The sequence below is a fragment of the Anolis carolinensis genome, chromosome 6 (assembly GCF_035594765.1).
Source record: "Anolis carolinensis isolate JA03-04 chromosome 6, rAnoCar3.1.pri, whole genome shotgun sequence".
Classification (NCBI taxonomy): Eukaryota; Metazoa; Chordata; class Lepidosauria; order Squamata; family Dactyloidae; genus Anolis; species Anolis carolinensis.
The window spans coordinates 14,206,230-14,219,720 of record NC_085846.1 but is presented as its reverse complement, the minus strand read 5'-3'; the positions used below and the strand labels follow the sequence as shown (position 1 = coordinate 14,219,720).

The following is a 13,491-nucleotide window of genomic DNA, read 5'->3' as shown; positions in this document are numbered from 1 at the left end:
GTGTTGGAGTGAGCACCCGACAATTAAAATAAAAAACAGCCCCTGCTCGTTGTTGACTTAAGCAACTCGAAAGATAGTTGCATCTATCAAGTAGGAAATTTAGGTGCCACTATGTGGGGAGGCTAATTTAACTAAATTTACGACACCATAAAACTGCCACCAGCGTGCGGAAAGGAATGAAGTCGGTTTCACAGTGGATGATGAAGCAGCTGCTCCCCTGTGGCCGGAATCGAGCATACCCACAGGAAGCTGGAGAAGGTTAAATTGTGTGTCTGTCTTTGTCTCTGTCTCTATGTTCATATGTCACTGAATGTTTGCCATGTATGTGTACATTGTGATCCGCCCTGAGTCCCCTTCAGGATGAGAAGGGCGGAATATAAATACTGCAAATAAATAAATAAATTCTCCAATTCTATGGTTCTAGCCCAGCATTTCTAGTTTTCACTGATCAATGTTATTGCATGATGGGAATGTATCCCATCAAATTCTGGGACATCTTTCACAAAAAAAAGGGAAAAACAGGGAAATTCAGAAATAGATATTGATGTGCCTTCAAATAAGTTTCTGGTTTCTGGTGATCTTAGGGTAAACTGTAATGGGCATTTCTTGGCAAGATATATTCTAAGTTGGTTTGCCATCACCTTCAAGACTGAGAAGATTGTGACTTATTCAAGGTCACCCAGTAGACTTAAATAGCTGAATTGGGGGGGGGGGGGGGAGGCTTGACTATTGGTTTCTCAGATTCCAACTCCTACGTTCCTCTCCAATCCTGGCAATAACCACTGGAGGTCAAGGTCCTTGAAAGGAAGTAGGTTGACAAAGGCTAAATAGTACATAAAAGGCGGCATTTTTCCAATGTTGCTCATTTTTGTTTCACTTCTGCTTCGCCTTTATTGCCTAACTCTGTTCTCTTGCTGCAATCTTACCCTTGCCCCAGAAACAAAGAGGTGTGTACCAACTCAAGCTGTGCACTCAGTACAACCCATCAGATTGCTGTCTGTTTAAAGACAGGTAAAGTTAGTGAATTTCCTAGATGCAAGTGCTGTTTACTGGTTTCTGGGAAGAAACATTTTCTTAAGATGCATTTGTTCTTTATTTCTTTATAGAAAGAGCAAATATTCATCAATTGGTAACTCAGCAAGCTCCATAATCCACAGAGGTAAACCATTTTAAAAGATAGCATGCAAAACCATCTGTGTGGGCTCAGTGAAAAGTGTTTCACTTTTTTATTGTTATATCATCTAACTTAATCCTGTAATCCTGGAAATTACTTTTTTAAAATGGTCTAAAATGTCATAGAAAGAAAGAGACTTTTCTAAAGCTAAGTGCTGGGGGGTGCAGAATTTGGAAAATATACTTATTTGGGCTATAACCCCTAAAATCTCTAATCCTCAGACAGCACGGAACATGTATACAGTATGCTAGCTAATGGGATTCTGGGAGATGCTGTTCAAAAGTAACTTTTCAAAGCTCTCACAAGATCCTTGTGATGACTTCCTGTCCTCAACCTCCGGCCTCAATTTCATTACAACAATATTGTATAGGATATAGATATATTTATTTATTTAATTTATATACTGCTCTTCTGCCCCAGGGGGACATATTTGTGTTTAGACATATTCTGAAATTCTCTTGGTCATAAAGAGAATTCTCTTGGTCCTTGCCTTGCAAGGATTTTTTTTTTTAATTACATTAGGATTTTTGCATATGATATGGAGGGGGGGGGGGGGAATAACAGCTGCACTATTGCTATTATCCAGATGGAAACAGTTTTTCCTAAAATATAGTAACCAATCATTCTAGTTGGGAATAGTTTGCATGGATTTTGCTTTAAAAATGTCTTAAATTCGAGTGAATGGTAAAGTATGTTATACAGTAGAGTCTCACTTATCCAACACTCGCTTATCCAACATTCTGGATTATCCAACGCATTTTTGTAGTCAATGTTTTCAATACATTGTGATATTTTGATGCTAAATTCATAAATACAGTAATTACTACATAGCATTACTGCGTATTGAACTTCTTTTTCTGTCCAATTTGTTGTATAACATGATGTTTTGGTGCTTAATTTGTAAAATCATAACCTAATTTGATGTTTTAATAGGCTTTTCCTTAATGCCTCCTTATTATCCAACATATTCGCTTATCCAACATTCTGCCGGCCCGTTTATGTTGGATAAGTGAGACTCTACTGTACTTATTTTGCACAAGGTGCCATTTTAATACAGATCTAGATATGTTTCATTATTTTTGAATGTATATTTTCTGATTGTCTATTAGATTGTTTGTGTCAAATGATTAATAAAATAATTTCAAAAAAATATTGTATAGGACCCAATATGTCATATTTCTCATATGACATAGAAAGTCCTATGGATCTTTACATAGAAAATCAGGTTGGAACACAATGGTTGCATTCAGATAATCCTCCATTATAACACATACAGTAACTTTTACAGTAAGTCAATGATTCATTTGTTGTTAAAAAAAGAAGAAGATGTAAGCTTAATATGGTATTTATTCATTTATTAAAGTGGAATGGTATTTTCAAACTTACTTTTAAAAATTACTTTGACTTCAGAAATGATTTATTTTCTTCATACTAAATTGCGTTCTCACCTCACATTCAATTGCTAGTGATCACATGCTCCAATGAAGGTTAGGTAAAGGTACAGCAGAACTGCGAGTCCACAAACCCCGGGAGCTGTTAAGTGGAGTGAATCCTACTAAGCCTTGAAGTACAATTGTATTTTTATCTTTTTTAAAAAATCAGTGTAAATGTCTTGCTGTCATGCTGGGGGAAATCTTTATTTTCCTAAAGTGGGGCTTTTAAATGGTTCCATAATGGAGTCCAGGTGTGAAAATCAACCTTAATGTTCTTTTAGCAGTTCCTCAGCATCTTTCACTGCCCACAAGCCTACTATTTCCTGCAATGCCTGCCTTTTCTGTTCCTCTAGTTTGATCCCCCAAATCTTCCTTACTCTTGGCCTTCTCTACTTTCTGTAAAATAGGACGTAGTCCAAGTACTGCAAGATGGGATAAATTAAAATAAATTAAAATAGTACTTTTGAGTATTTGTAAAGTGTTACCACACTTTGTTATACAGCAAAACTAATATCTAAGAGAGTATTTTTCATCCTTTGAGGTAATATCCCAACAGATTAAGCCCCAGAAGTATGTTTCAGAAAGCAATTACAGGATGGTTCCAATTTTTTATCTTCCCATCTCTGTGAAAAGTCAAGTACCAGAAGATCAGGAAAGACTTTAGCCAACTATACAGGGAAGAAGATCTGAAATAGTTTTGACAGGCATAAGAGTTCCTCTCATCTTGTTTGAAGAATGAAGACAAGGAAAGAAAGGGAAGCAAAAGGGCTCATGTGTTCAAATTTGGAGAAGCTTCCTCAGGTAGCCAGGTAAGATCCAACAAGCAGTAAATTAAACTGCTGAAAAGCCTTAAGATCTCTATTGCCTCCTCAAACACAACATCCACTGTCTTCAACAATTGTTAGCTATATATTCCTGCACAGCTCATAAGTAGAAGCAAGAGGCACAATAATCCCTTATTATTTATTAACAGTATCTAGCCAAGTACAAAGCTGACTTTGCTAAAAGTGGTATTTGCCCACAATCTCTATGTATTTGTCAAATACAGTTTTAAACCATCCAAAGGTAGCTACAGTTATCACCATATCTGCAGTGATGAATTTATTACATGGACTTTGCTGCTTTCATTCAACAGAGGGGAGGCAGAATATATTTCTGCACTTTCTCGCCTCTTATGCTATTTTGTAAGCCTGTAAAATGCCCTCCTCCCTTTTTACTCAAAATTAAAACTAAGGAAATATCTTAATAGAGGAAGTCCACAGATGTAAGGCTTCTGTTTCACCAAAGTGCTCTCCTCCTCCTTCTAAGCAATTTGGCACCAATATAAATTGCCTCATATGTTCAACGTCAGCTGCGCTCCATGGAAATGAGCATGTTCCCTCTCCCGCCCACTCATGCCAGGCACGCCTTGTCCTGCAAGCAGATCATCGGGAAAACGATCCAACAAGGACCGAAATGTAAGATTAACAACAAACCCTAACAAATAGGAACATGAGTGTGGACTGCATTGCCCAGCGGTCTGTAGACTTGTAGTTAACCAGAAGTCAAGCAACCAGAATTTTCTTTTTGTAAAAATAATACGTAAAATCAATTTAAGCGGAAATGTTAACATTACATTAAGATTGCCCTTATTTGTCTTAATTTGCTTTAAATTCCTGCATTTTGATATTAATATCAAATCAATACAGAATTTGTAGTGCAGTGTAGTGTGGGGTATAGTATAAAATTCTAGTATCAAAGAGATGGAAGACCCTATGGGACATCTAGTCCAACCACATTCTGCCACAGAGGAAAAGGGGAATCAAACCACCTTTAACAGATGGCTATCCAGCCTCTGATTGAAAGCCTCAAGAAGAAGAGATTCCAACACACTCTGATGCAGCACATTCCACTGCTGAACAGCTCTTACCATCAGGAAGTTCTTCCTAATCCACTGCTCCATTGTGTCCTAGTCTCTAGAGCAGTGGTTCTCAACCTGTTCTCAACCCCAGGTGTTTTGGTCTACAACTCCCAGAAATCCCAGCCAGTTTACCAGCTGTTAGGATTTCTGGGAGTTGAAGGCCAAAATATTTGGGGACCCACAGGTTGAGAACCACTGCTCTTGAGCAGCAGAAAACAAGCTTGCCTCTTCCCCAATGTGACATCCTTTCAAATACTTAAAACATGATTATCATGTTCTCTCTCAGCCTTCTTTTCTCCAAGCTAAACATACCTAGCTCCTTAAGCCTCTCTTCACAGGACTTGGCTTTCAAACCTTTGATCATTTTGGTTGCCCTTCTCTCGACATGTTCTCGGAAAAATTCCTTAGGCTTATTTTTAATAGTTACTCTGAAGCAACCAGGGACTAAATCTATGAATTCTCATGGATGCTAGTTAACTGAGGTCCCTTCTACACTGGCAAAAAAAATCCAGATTATCTAATCCACATTATCTGGTTTGAGCTGGATTATTTGAATCTACAGGGCCATATAATCCAGTTCAAAGCAGATAATCTAGGTTTTATATGGCAGTGCAGAAGGGGGCTGAGAGTCTATCACAGAACTTTCCAAATATTTCGTATTGGTGACACACATTTTTAGCCATGCATCATTTTGCGACACAGTAATTAAGTTTGAATAGCAAACCGGAGATTAAACTCCTTATAAGAGACTAGCTGTGCCCGGCCACGCGTTGCTGTGGCGTAGTATGGTGGTATGGGAAATAAAGTATTGAGGAATTGGTGGTAGTTAAGGTAAAGGGTAAAGGTTTTCCCCTGACATTAAGTCCATTATAAATGGGTTATATAGCTGTGTAGAAGGGCCTTGAGTCTACACTGCCATATAATCCAGTTCAAATCTGATAATCTGTATTTTATAGGCAGTGTGGAAGAGGCCTAAGTGAGGCCTAACTCTGCCTGTCCACTGGGCTGAGTGGGTTGCTAGGAGACCAAGTGGGCAGAGCTTAGCCTTCTAACTGGCAGCAATTGGATAAAAACAATTATTCCTCTCTCTCTAATTAGGACTTTATTTTTCTTTTCTTTTTGTTGTATGAACGTAGAGGCATGGATGAGGGCTTGTGCTGCCAAGTTTAGTGTTTCTGGAATGTGTAGTTTTGTTGTTTTGCCCTAGGCTGAAATTTCATTACCCTTTTATATATATAGATATGGACACATACATAAATTGTAATAATGAAATGTATGGCGGCACAACATACCATGAAAAACTTTTATTTGTATTTTTTTTAAATATGATTTGTAAGATAATAACATAGACCTTTTAAATCCTACATGATTTGCGTTCAGGTTACCTACAGGATCGCCTTCTCCTGTACAATCTGCCCTTTAGGACACTGAGGTCCTCTAGCAGACGCTGACTCCAACCAGTCTGAAACCTGACTGGCAACGGTCACCCAGAGGACTTTTTCATTGTCTGCCCCAAGATGACTGTGGAATGACCTGTCAAAGGAAAAGATCTGACATATAAATGAGGTGTCAGATTTTAAAACTCCATTGAATACCCATCTCTTCTAGCAGGCCTACCTAGTCAACTTTCAATCATGAGTTTTGATTTACATTCTATTATTTCAATATGTCAATTTTGCATCTTTTTATATTTTTGTGTTTTTATCTACGCAATTAATTGTATAATAATAACTATAATAATGATTTTATTTCTTACACGACTCTCCTTGAGGTGGGATACAACACAGCTAAAAACACATAAACATTATATTTAAAAGACACATGTTACAATGTATTTCTACAAAACACAAATATTAAAATAATAGAACAGATTAAAATAGAATGAGTTTAAAATTCATGATTAAAACTGACTCTGCAGGCCTGTTGAAAGAGTTAGGTCTTCAGGTGGGTTTTCAACTCCAACAGCTCATTTAGCTGTCAAAGCTCTTCTGGCAGATCATTCCCCATTCTTGGGGCAGCCGACGAAAAAGTTCATATGCTTTTAACTTTGCCGTACGCTGTCTTGAGGCATCAGGAGAGATGGTTAGTAAATAAAACGTATTATTGGGTTGCTGTGAGTTTTTCGGGCTTTATGGCCATGTTTCAGAAGCATTCTCTCCTGACGTTTCACCCACATCTATGTCAGCCATCCTCAGGGGTTGTGAGGTATATTGGAACCTAGAAAGGGAGGTTTATATATCTGTGGAATGTCTAGGGTAGGAGAAAGAACTCCTGTCTGTTGGAAGCAAGTGTGACTGCTGCAATTGATCACCTTGATTAGCAATGAAAAGCCTTGCAGCTTCAAGGTCTGGCTGATTCCTGCCTGGAGGAATCCTTTGTTGGGAGGTGTTAGCTGGCCCTGATTGTTTCATGTCTGGAATTCCCTTGTTTTCAGAGTGTTGTTCTTTATTTAATACACCAGTGGTTCTCAACCTGTGGGTTCCCAGATGTTTTGGCCTTCAACTCCCAGAAATCCTAACAGCTGGTAAACTGGCTGTGATTTCTGGAAGCTGAAGGCCAAAACACTTGGGGACCCCAGGTTGAGAACCACTGTACTACACAGAGAAGCCATTAAAATCTACAAGCATGTGGGCAATTTCAACAGAAAGGAGGAAACCATGAAAATGAATAAAATCTGGTTACCAGTATTTTTTTCTAAATCTAAAATCAGGACAGTAAATAAAAAACAACACTCGGAAAACAGGCGAATTCCAGGCCTGAAACAATTAGGGCCAGCTAACACCTCCCAACAAAGGATTCCCTCCAAGCAGAAAGCACCCAGGCTTTGAAGCTGCAAGGCTTTTAAATGCTAATCAGGGTGATTAATTGCAACATTCACACTTGCTTCCAACAGACAAGAGTTATTTATCCCACCCTAGACATTCCACAGATATATAAACCTTGCCTAGTTTCTAATATACCTCTCAACCTCTGAGGATGCCTGCCATAGATGTGGGAGAAATGTCAGAAAAGAATGCTTCTGGAACATGGCCATACAGCCCGGAAAACTCACAGCAACCCATTAAAGCCTTTGACAACAAAATGTATTACAGTAGAGTCACACTTATCCAACACTCGCTTATCTAACGTTCTGGATTATCCAACGCATTTTTGTAATCAATGTTTTCAATACATTGTGATATTTTGGTGCTAAACTTGTAAATACAGTAATTACTACATAGCATACTGCATATTGAACTACTTTTTCTGTCAATTTTGTTGTATAACATGATGTTTTGGTGCTTAATTTGTAAAATCATAATCTAATTTGATTTTTAATAGGCTTTCCCTTAATCCCTCCTTATTATCCAACATATTTGCTTATCCAATGTTCTGCCGGCCCGTTTATGTTGGATAAGTGAGACTCTACTGTATTATTTCCCAGATTTTGGTAATTTCTCATTAAGTTAGTGCAGCACAGCAATGTGTTGCGACACACAGTTTAGAAATCGCCAGTGTGTGGTATGATTCCCTCCCCATTCTTTTCAAACCCCACTCACCTGGATAACGGGACCTCGGTGCCCCTTCTCCGGCAGGTGGGCCTCCTCTCTTCTGCCTCAGCCTCCCCGCTTCCCCCAAGCAGGGGGCATCGCCAGAGCTTCTCTGTGAAAAGCGTGGGAATCTTGGCAAAACGAGTGGGGGAAGGCTGGGCCTCTCAACACGGAATTGAAACTGTTAAATAAAATATTCAGGAGTAGAATCAGGGATAGAAACCTGAAAGGATAGGGGAATCCAATGTCTGAAGAAGAAAGGAAATTAAGACAAACCAGAGGGATGACAGGAGGCCTTGCAAGGGAATTAAAGGACAAGGAAGGGTGAGACTCTGAGTTCAAAGGTGACAGAAAGAGAGAGAGAGAAAAAAGCCAGAGGTTGCTCCAGGGTGAGGCCAGGAAAAAAAGCCCTGCCTCTGAAAGGAAGAGGAATGCCAGTCTCAGGGATAAGCAGGAGGTGAGGCGAGTCCCGCTCCGTCCTTTCAGGGAAACCACGGCCTTGAGGAGAACTCCGCCCCGGCCTCCTCCGTCGCCTTGGCAATGCGGGGGTAGGAAAAGGGGCTCTCGGTACAGGAAGCGCCGCTCTGCCCGCCCTCGCTCTATGGCCTTCCCGGAGGCGGCTAGATGCGGCGGTCGCGCCGGCAGGGCTTTCCCCGCAGGACGGAACCGGAAACCAGAGGCGCCCGCAACTTCCGCCTCCAGGTTGCGCCCATTTCCGCCCGCACCCTTCTAGGGGCGACCGCGCCATTAGGCCATAGAGACAGAGAGAGGTTGCCTTGAGAGCGGTGGCTCTCCTCCTATAGCGTTTCGGACTCCACCTCCCAGAGTTCCTGGTAGGTGCCAAAGTTGCTGGGGCTTCTGGGAATTGAAGTCCCCAAACGCTGGAGGCGGGAAGGAGCCACTGTTAAAAGGGAATTGTGGTGGAATCAAAGAAGTGAAGAGGAAAATGAGAGGAACAGAAAGGCTGCGGATCATATAGACCAGGCATGGGCAAACTTGGGCCCTCCAGGTATTTTGGACTACAACTCCCACCATTCCTAGCCTCAGGGCCCTTCCTTGGCCTGAGGCTGTTGGGAATTGTGGGAGTTGTAGTCCAAAACACCTGGAGGGCCCAAGTTTGCCCATGCCTGATATAGAAAGTTGATCCTTCAGTTTTCATTGCATTACTGCTGCAGGGTGATGGTTTTTATTATTATTATTATTATTATTATTATTATTATTATTCTCAGTAAATAGAATATCCAGAACATAACCCTAGCCCATTTCTCTTTAATCAATCGATTTCCCAAAACCCAATGAAACAAGCTAGGAGGTGTCCAGGGCGACTAAAATGACCAAAGGTCTGGAGACCATGAATCCCTCTGAGGAACAGCTTAAAGAGCTGGGTATGTTTACATTGTTTAGCCTGCAGAAGATAAGGTTTGGAGGAGATGATAAACATGTATAAATATGTCGAAGGCTGCCACAAGGACAAGGGAGCAGGCTTGTTTTCTGCTGCCCTGGAGATTAGACTCAAGAGCAATGGGTTCAAATGACAGGAAAGGAGATTTCACCTGAACATTTATTTATTATTTATTTATTTCAATTATTTATACCCCGCCCTTCTCACCCGAGGGGACTCAGGGCGGCTTACAAGTGGCAATTGATGCCGTTACACTGATATACAATAAACTAAAACAATTAAAACAGTTAAAACAGTCATAAAATAGTCATAAAATACAATATACAAGTTTAAAACAATGCAAAGTGCTTATGCCATTCATCCACCAGACCTTATACAAGAGCCGTAATTCAGACCGCGTCGAAGCCAACACATGCTTATTCTTCAAATGCCTGCGTACATTAGGAAGACAGTAGAACTAACTGCCTCGGAGTGTGATGGAAGATCCTTCTCTTTGGAGGCTTTTAAACAGAGGCTGAATGGGCATCTGTTGGAGGTGTTTTGATTTGCTTTTCTTGCATGGCAGGGGATTGGACTGGATGGCCCATGCACAGCCAGGCTGTGGCACAGGCTGGTTAGCAGCCAGCTGCAACAAATCACTCTGACCAAGAGGTCATGAGTTCAAGGCCAGCCCGTGCCTGCGTTTGTCTCTGTCTCTGTTCTATAGTTCCCCCCCCCCCACCTTTGAAGTTGACGGATTTGCATTGGTGGTTGTTTGATATTATTACTGTTATATAAACATTTGTTTTAACTTCTGTTTTATCATCTTCTTGTGTTTTAAACTGTGTATATTGTTTAATGTATTTGTGCTGTTACTTTTGTAACGTTGTGAGCCGCCCCGAGTCCCCACGGGGAGATGGTGGCGGGGTATAAATAAAGTTTTATTATTATTTTATTATTCTATGTTATGGCATTGAATGTTTGCCTATGTGTGTGTAATGTGATCCACCCTGGGTCCCCTTAGGGGCGAGAAGGGCAGAATATAAATACTGTAAATAAATAAATAAATATTCCAACTATTATTCTATGAAACAAACAAACGAAAAGACTTGACCTGCTTGTTGGAAGATGACAAGGAGGGTGCCAGTACAATTCCTTTGGGGAAGATCTTCCAGAGCCTGGGGCAACTAGTGAGAAGGCCTATTCTGTGAATTCACCAGATGTACTTATGAGGACAGTGGGAAGGAGAGCCTCCTATGAATCTCTCAAAACAAAGGACAAGATTCATATAGATCAGGTCTTCTTAAACTTTTCCCACTCATAGCCTCTTTCCGCCCAAAAACGCTTTATAGGACCCATTATATAGGCATATAAAATAAGTATAAAAATAAAACATTTGCAAGGCTTACTAAACAGTTTTTCTTTTATGTGACGTACAGCTGAAGCATTTTCTGCAGAGTCCATTGTAAACACCGCAATGTTGTTGCTAACAGATTTGTGTAAATGGGTGGTATTCAGAAACCTTTTACTGTTGCCAATTGTTTCATGATCTAACATTGAGCTAAGGGGATCCCATTTGGGGTTGAGACCCACATTTTAAGAAGCAGTGATCTAGAGCACTATACTGCTGTGGCCGTTTTCTCTTCCTGAAACTACAGAAAGGAAGGTACTGCTTTTCCAGAGGTATGTATCAGTGATGTATTGATTCTGTAGCACCTGAATGTTTGGGGAATCTCAAAATGCATTAGCACTGTAGGAGACCTGTTATTTTACCTCAATCTATCTCATTGCATTGCTAGAGGTCAAAATTGGGAAGGGGGCAGAAATGGGAACCATGTATTCTGAACTTAATTTTGAGAAATATATAATAAATACATCACACAACCCAAAATATCTTCTGTCAATGAAGATAAAGGGTTTTCTATCAAGACAAGCTGATAGCTAGCTCAGTGTTTATTTCATAGCTTCAGGAAATTTCGTACTGTAACTTGACTGCCGTGTTACTTCAAAGGCAATAGTCCTATATGGAGAAGAATTCCCGTAAGCAATATAATTTACTGGTTTCCAGCCAACTCTCCAGTCTGGATTTTTTTTCCTGTGGAAACAGTTCACTTCAAGCACAATTAAAGCAACAGTGTCATATGGTTTTTCCTGTAGCAGGAAGATTTACTTTGGTAACTGTAAAATTCATTGAGCTAAATCTGCACATTGAAAATTTCAGTATCTTTCTTGTGTACATAAAAATATACTTAGAAGACAAGAGACTTTCCCATAGCCCTGGATCCATTATGTGTATGCCTAAAAGAAAGGCTAAGTTGAGGTAAGATACTTAAAAGCACAAATAGGAGCAACATAAATTCCATTAACAACTTGCACTTAAAACAGGCTTGAAGTTAATGTGCATTATTACTTCAGGATGCTAATGTTAGACATAGCCATTTTTGAATACCCTCCTTCAAGCTGTTTGAAGAATATCCTACTTCTTAGCCTTAATCAGATAACTACCATGTATTCTGGAGATATATTAAAAGCTTTTAGACCAGCTCTTTCTGGGCCAAGTGTCAAGTTTTAGGCTGCAATCCTACATATACTTACATAGCATCAAGCCTCATCAATCACAATAGGCATTTAAATGCAAGTAAATGCACGCAGAATCAAGCTAAAAAATAAATTCTTCAAAACTCATCTAGACAAGGCACCATTTTTAGCGCCATGCAAATTATAGTGGTAGGGCTTCATATACTTTGGTAAAGAAGTTGGAATTCAGTAGTAAAGGAACCAAAAATTCTGCAGCAAGGAAAGATGAATTATGCAAACTGAATCCAAGTTGATGTTAGCACCACAGGTAAAGGCAAAGACAGCAGCCATAATATAAGAAAGGATGTCGTTGGAATGGTAGTAGTCTCACTTATCCAACACTCGCTTATCCAACGTTCTGGATTATCCAATGCATTTTTGTAGTCAATGTTTTCAATACATCATATTTTGGTGCTAAATTCGTAAATACAGTAATTACTACATAGCATTACTGCGTATTGAACTGTCAGATTTGTTGTATAACATGATATTTTGGTGCTTAATTTGTAAAATCATAACCTAATTTGATGTGTAATAGGCTTTTCCTTAATCCCTCCTTATTATCCAACGTATTTGCTTATCCAACGTTCTGTTGGATAAGTGAGACTCTACTGTAATGGGAAGACATCAAATTTGACCGCAGTGGCCTTAGGAAGCAATGCTTTGTTTTGGGACAGCCAACTTTCTACATCAGTGCTTCACATGGTTTTGGATGTGGATGATAGGCAGTTGTTTTTTCATCCATAGTGCCAAAGACTGGTACCATATCTGTACCTATTGGTTACAGTTATTCCTTTATTTCCTGGAAAAGAACAGCAGCTGATGGCTCACAAACCGGCACTGTTTCACAGAACACTCTGGAGATCCCCCTGAAAGGCAGTTCAGGACCATTAGTCACTTCCTCCTAATCATTATGAGAATGGGTCGAAAGTGTAACTCTTAGCAAAAAAGACTATTATGCTAGTGCCATGCGCCAACAGAATTCTGGCCTAAAACAAGGCAAAGCAATTGATTGTTTTAATATGCATAGGTTTCTGTTGTCGCTACCTAGTCACAGATAAGGACATGTACTGCCACGCAAACGCTGCAAATCTTATTGCACAATTTTCTAGGGTTCTAGGTTGTAGTGTGAATTGTCCCCAGTTTTGAGTATGCCTTTTAAGCTACAATGGTTACTTACTTTTTAGGGTGATACAATAATTTCATTAAATTATGTTTTATTTGTGCAACCTAAATAAACACAGTCCTATGTATTGATATTCTGCCCAGAACCACAAACAACTTGATTTCTGCCATGAGATGGCTGTGGTGATTTACCCACAAACAAAATTGATAAAAATGTAAAGGTTATTCATAAGACCCAGGGATAGAAATATAATCTGAGACAAGGAAGATCATATTTTATATACCTTAGTAATAATATATTTAGCTAGTGTCTCAATTACAGAAACAGGGTTACTGCGAGAAATCTTCAGTCAGAAATCAGATGCCCATAC

The 13,491-nt window shown here is 39.7% G+C and overlaps 1 protein-coding gene across 7 annotated transcripts in view; it reads right to left on the bottom strand.

Annotated features, from left to right (window-relative positions):
• The window catches only part of epn1 (epsin 1), a 33,520-nt gene extending 24,808 nt beyond the window's left edge, over positions 1–8,712 (bottom strand). For 4 of the 7 annotated variants that reach the window (XM_008117173.3, XM_008117174.3, XM_008117170.3 and 1 more), the window contains exon 1: positions 8,047–8,712. The gene's annotated coding sequence lies outside the window, so the exon portion shown is untranslated. The remainder of the gene's footprint in view (positions 1–8,046) is intronic. The other 3 variants (XM_008117171.3, XM_008117172.3, XM_016996060.2) reach the window with 2 other exon arrangements.
• Between the last annotated feature and the right edge of the window lie 4,779 nt (positions 8,713–13,491).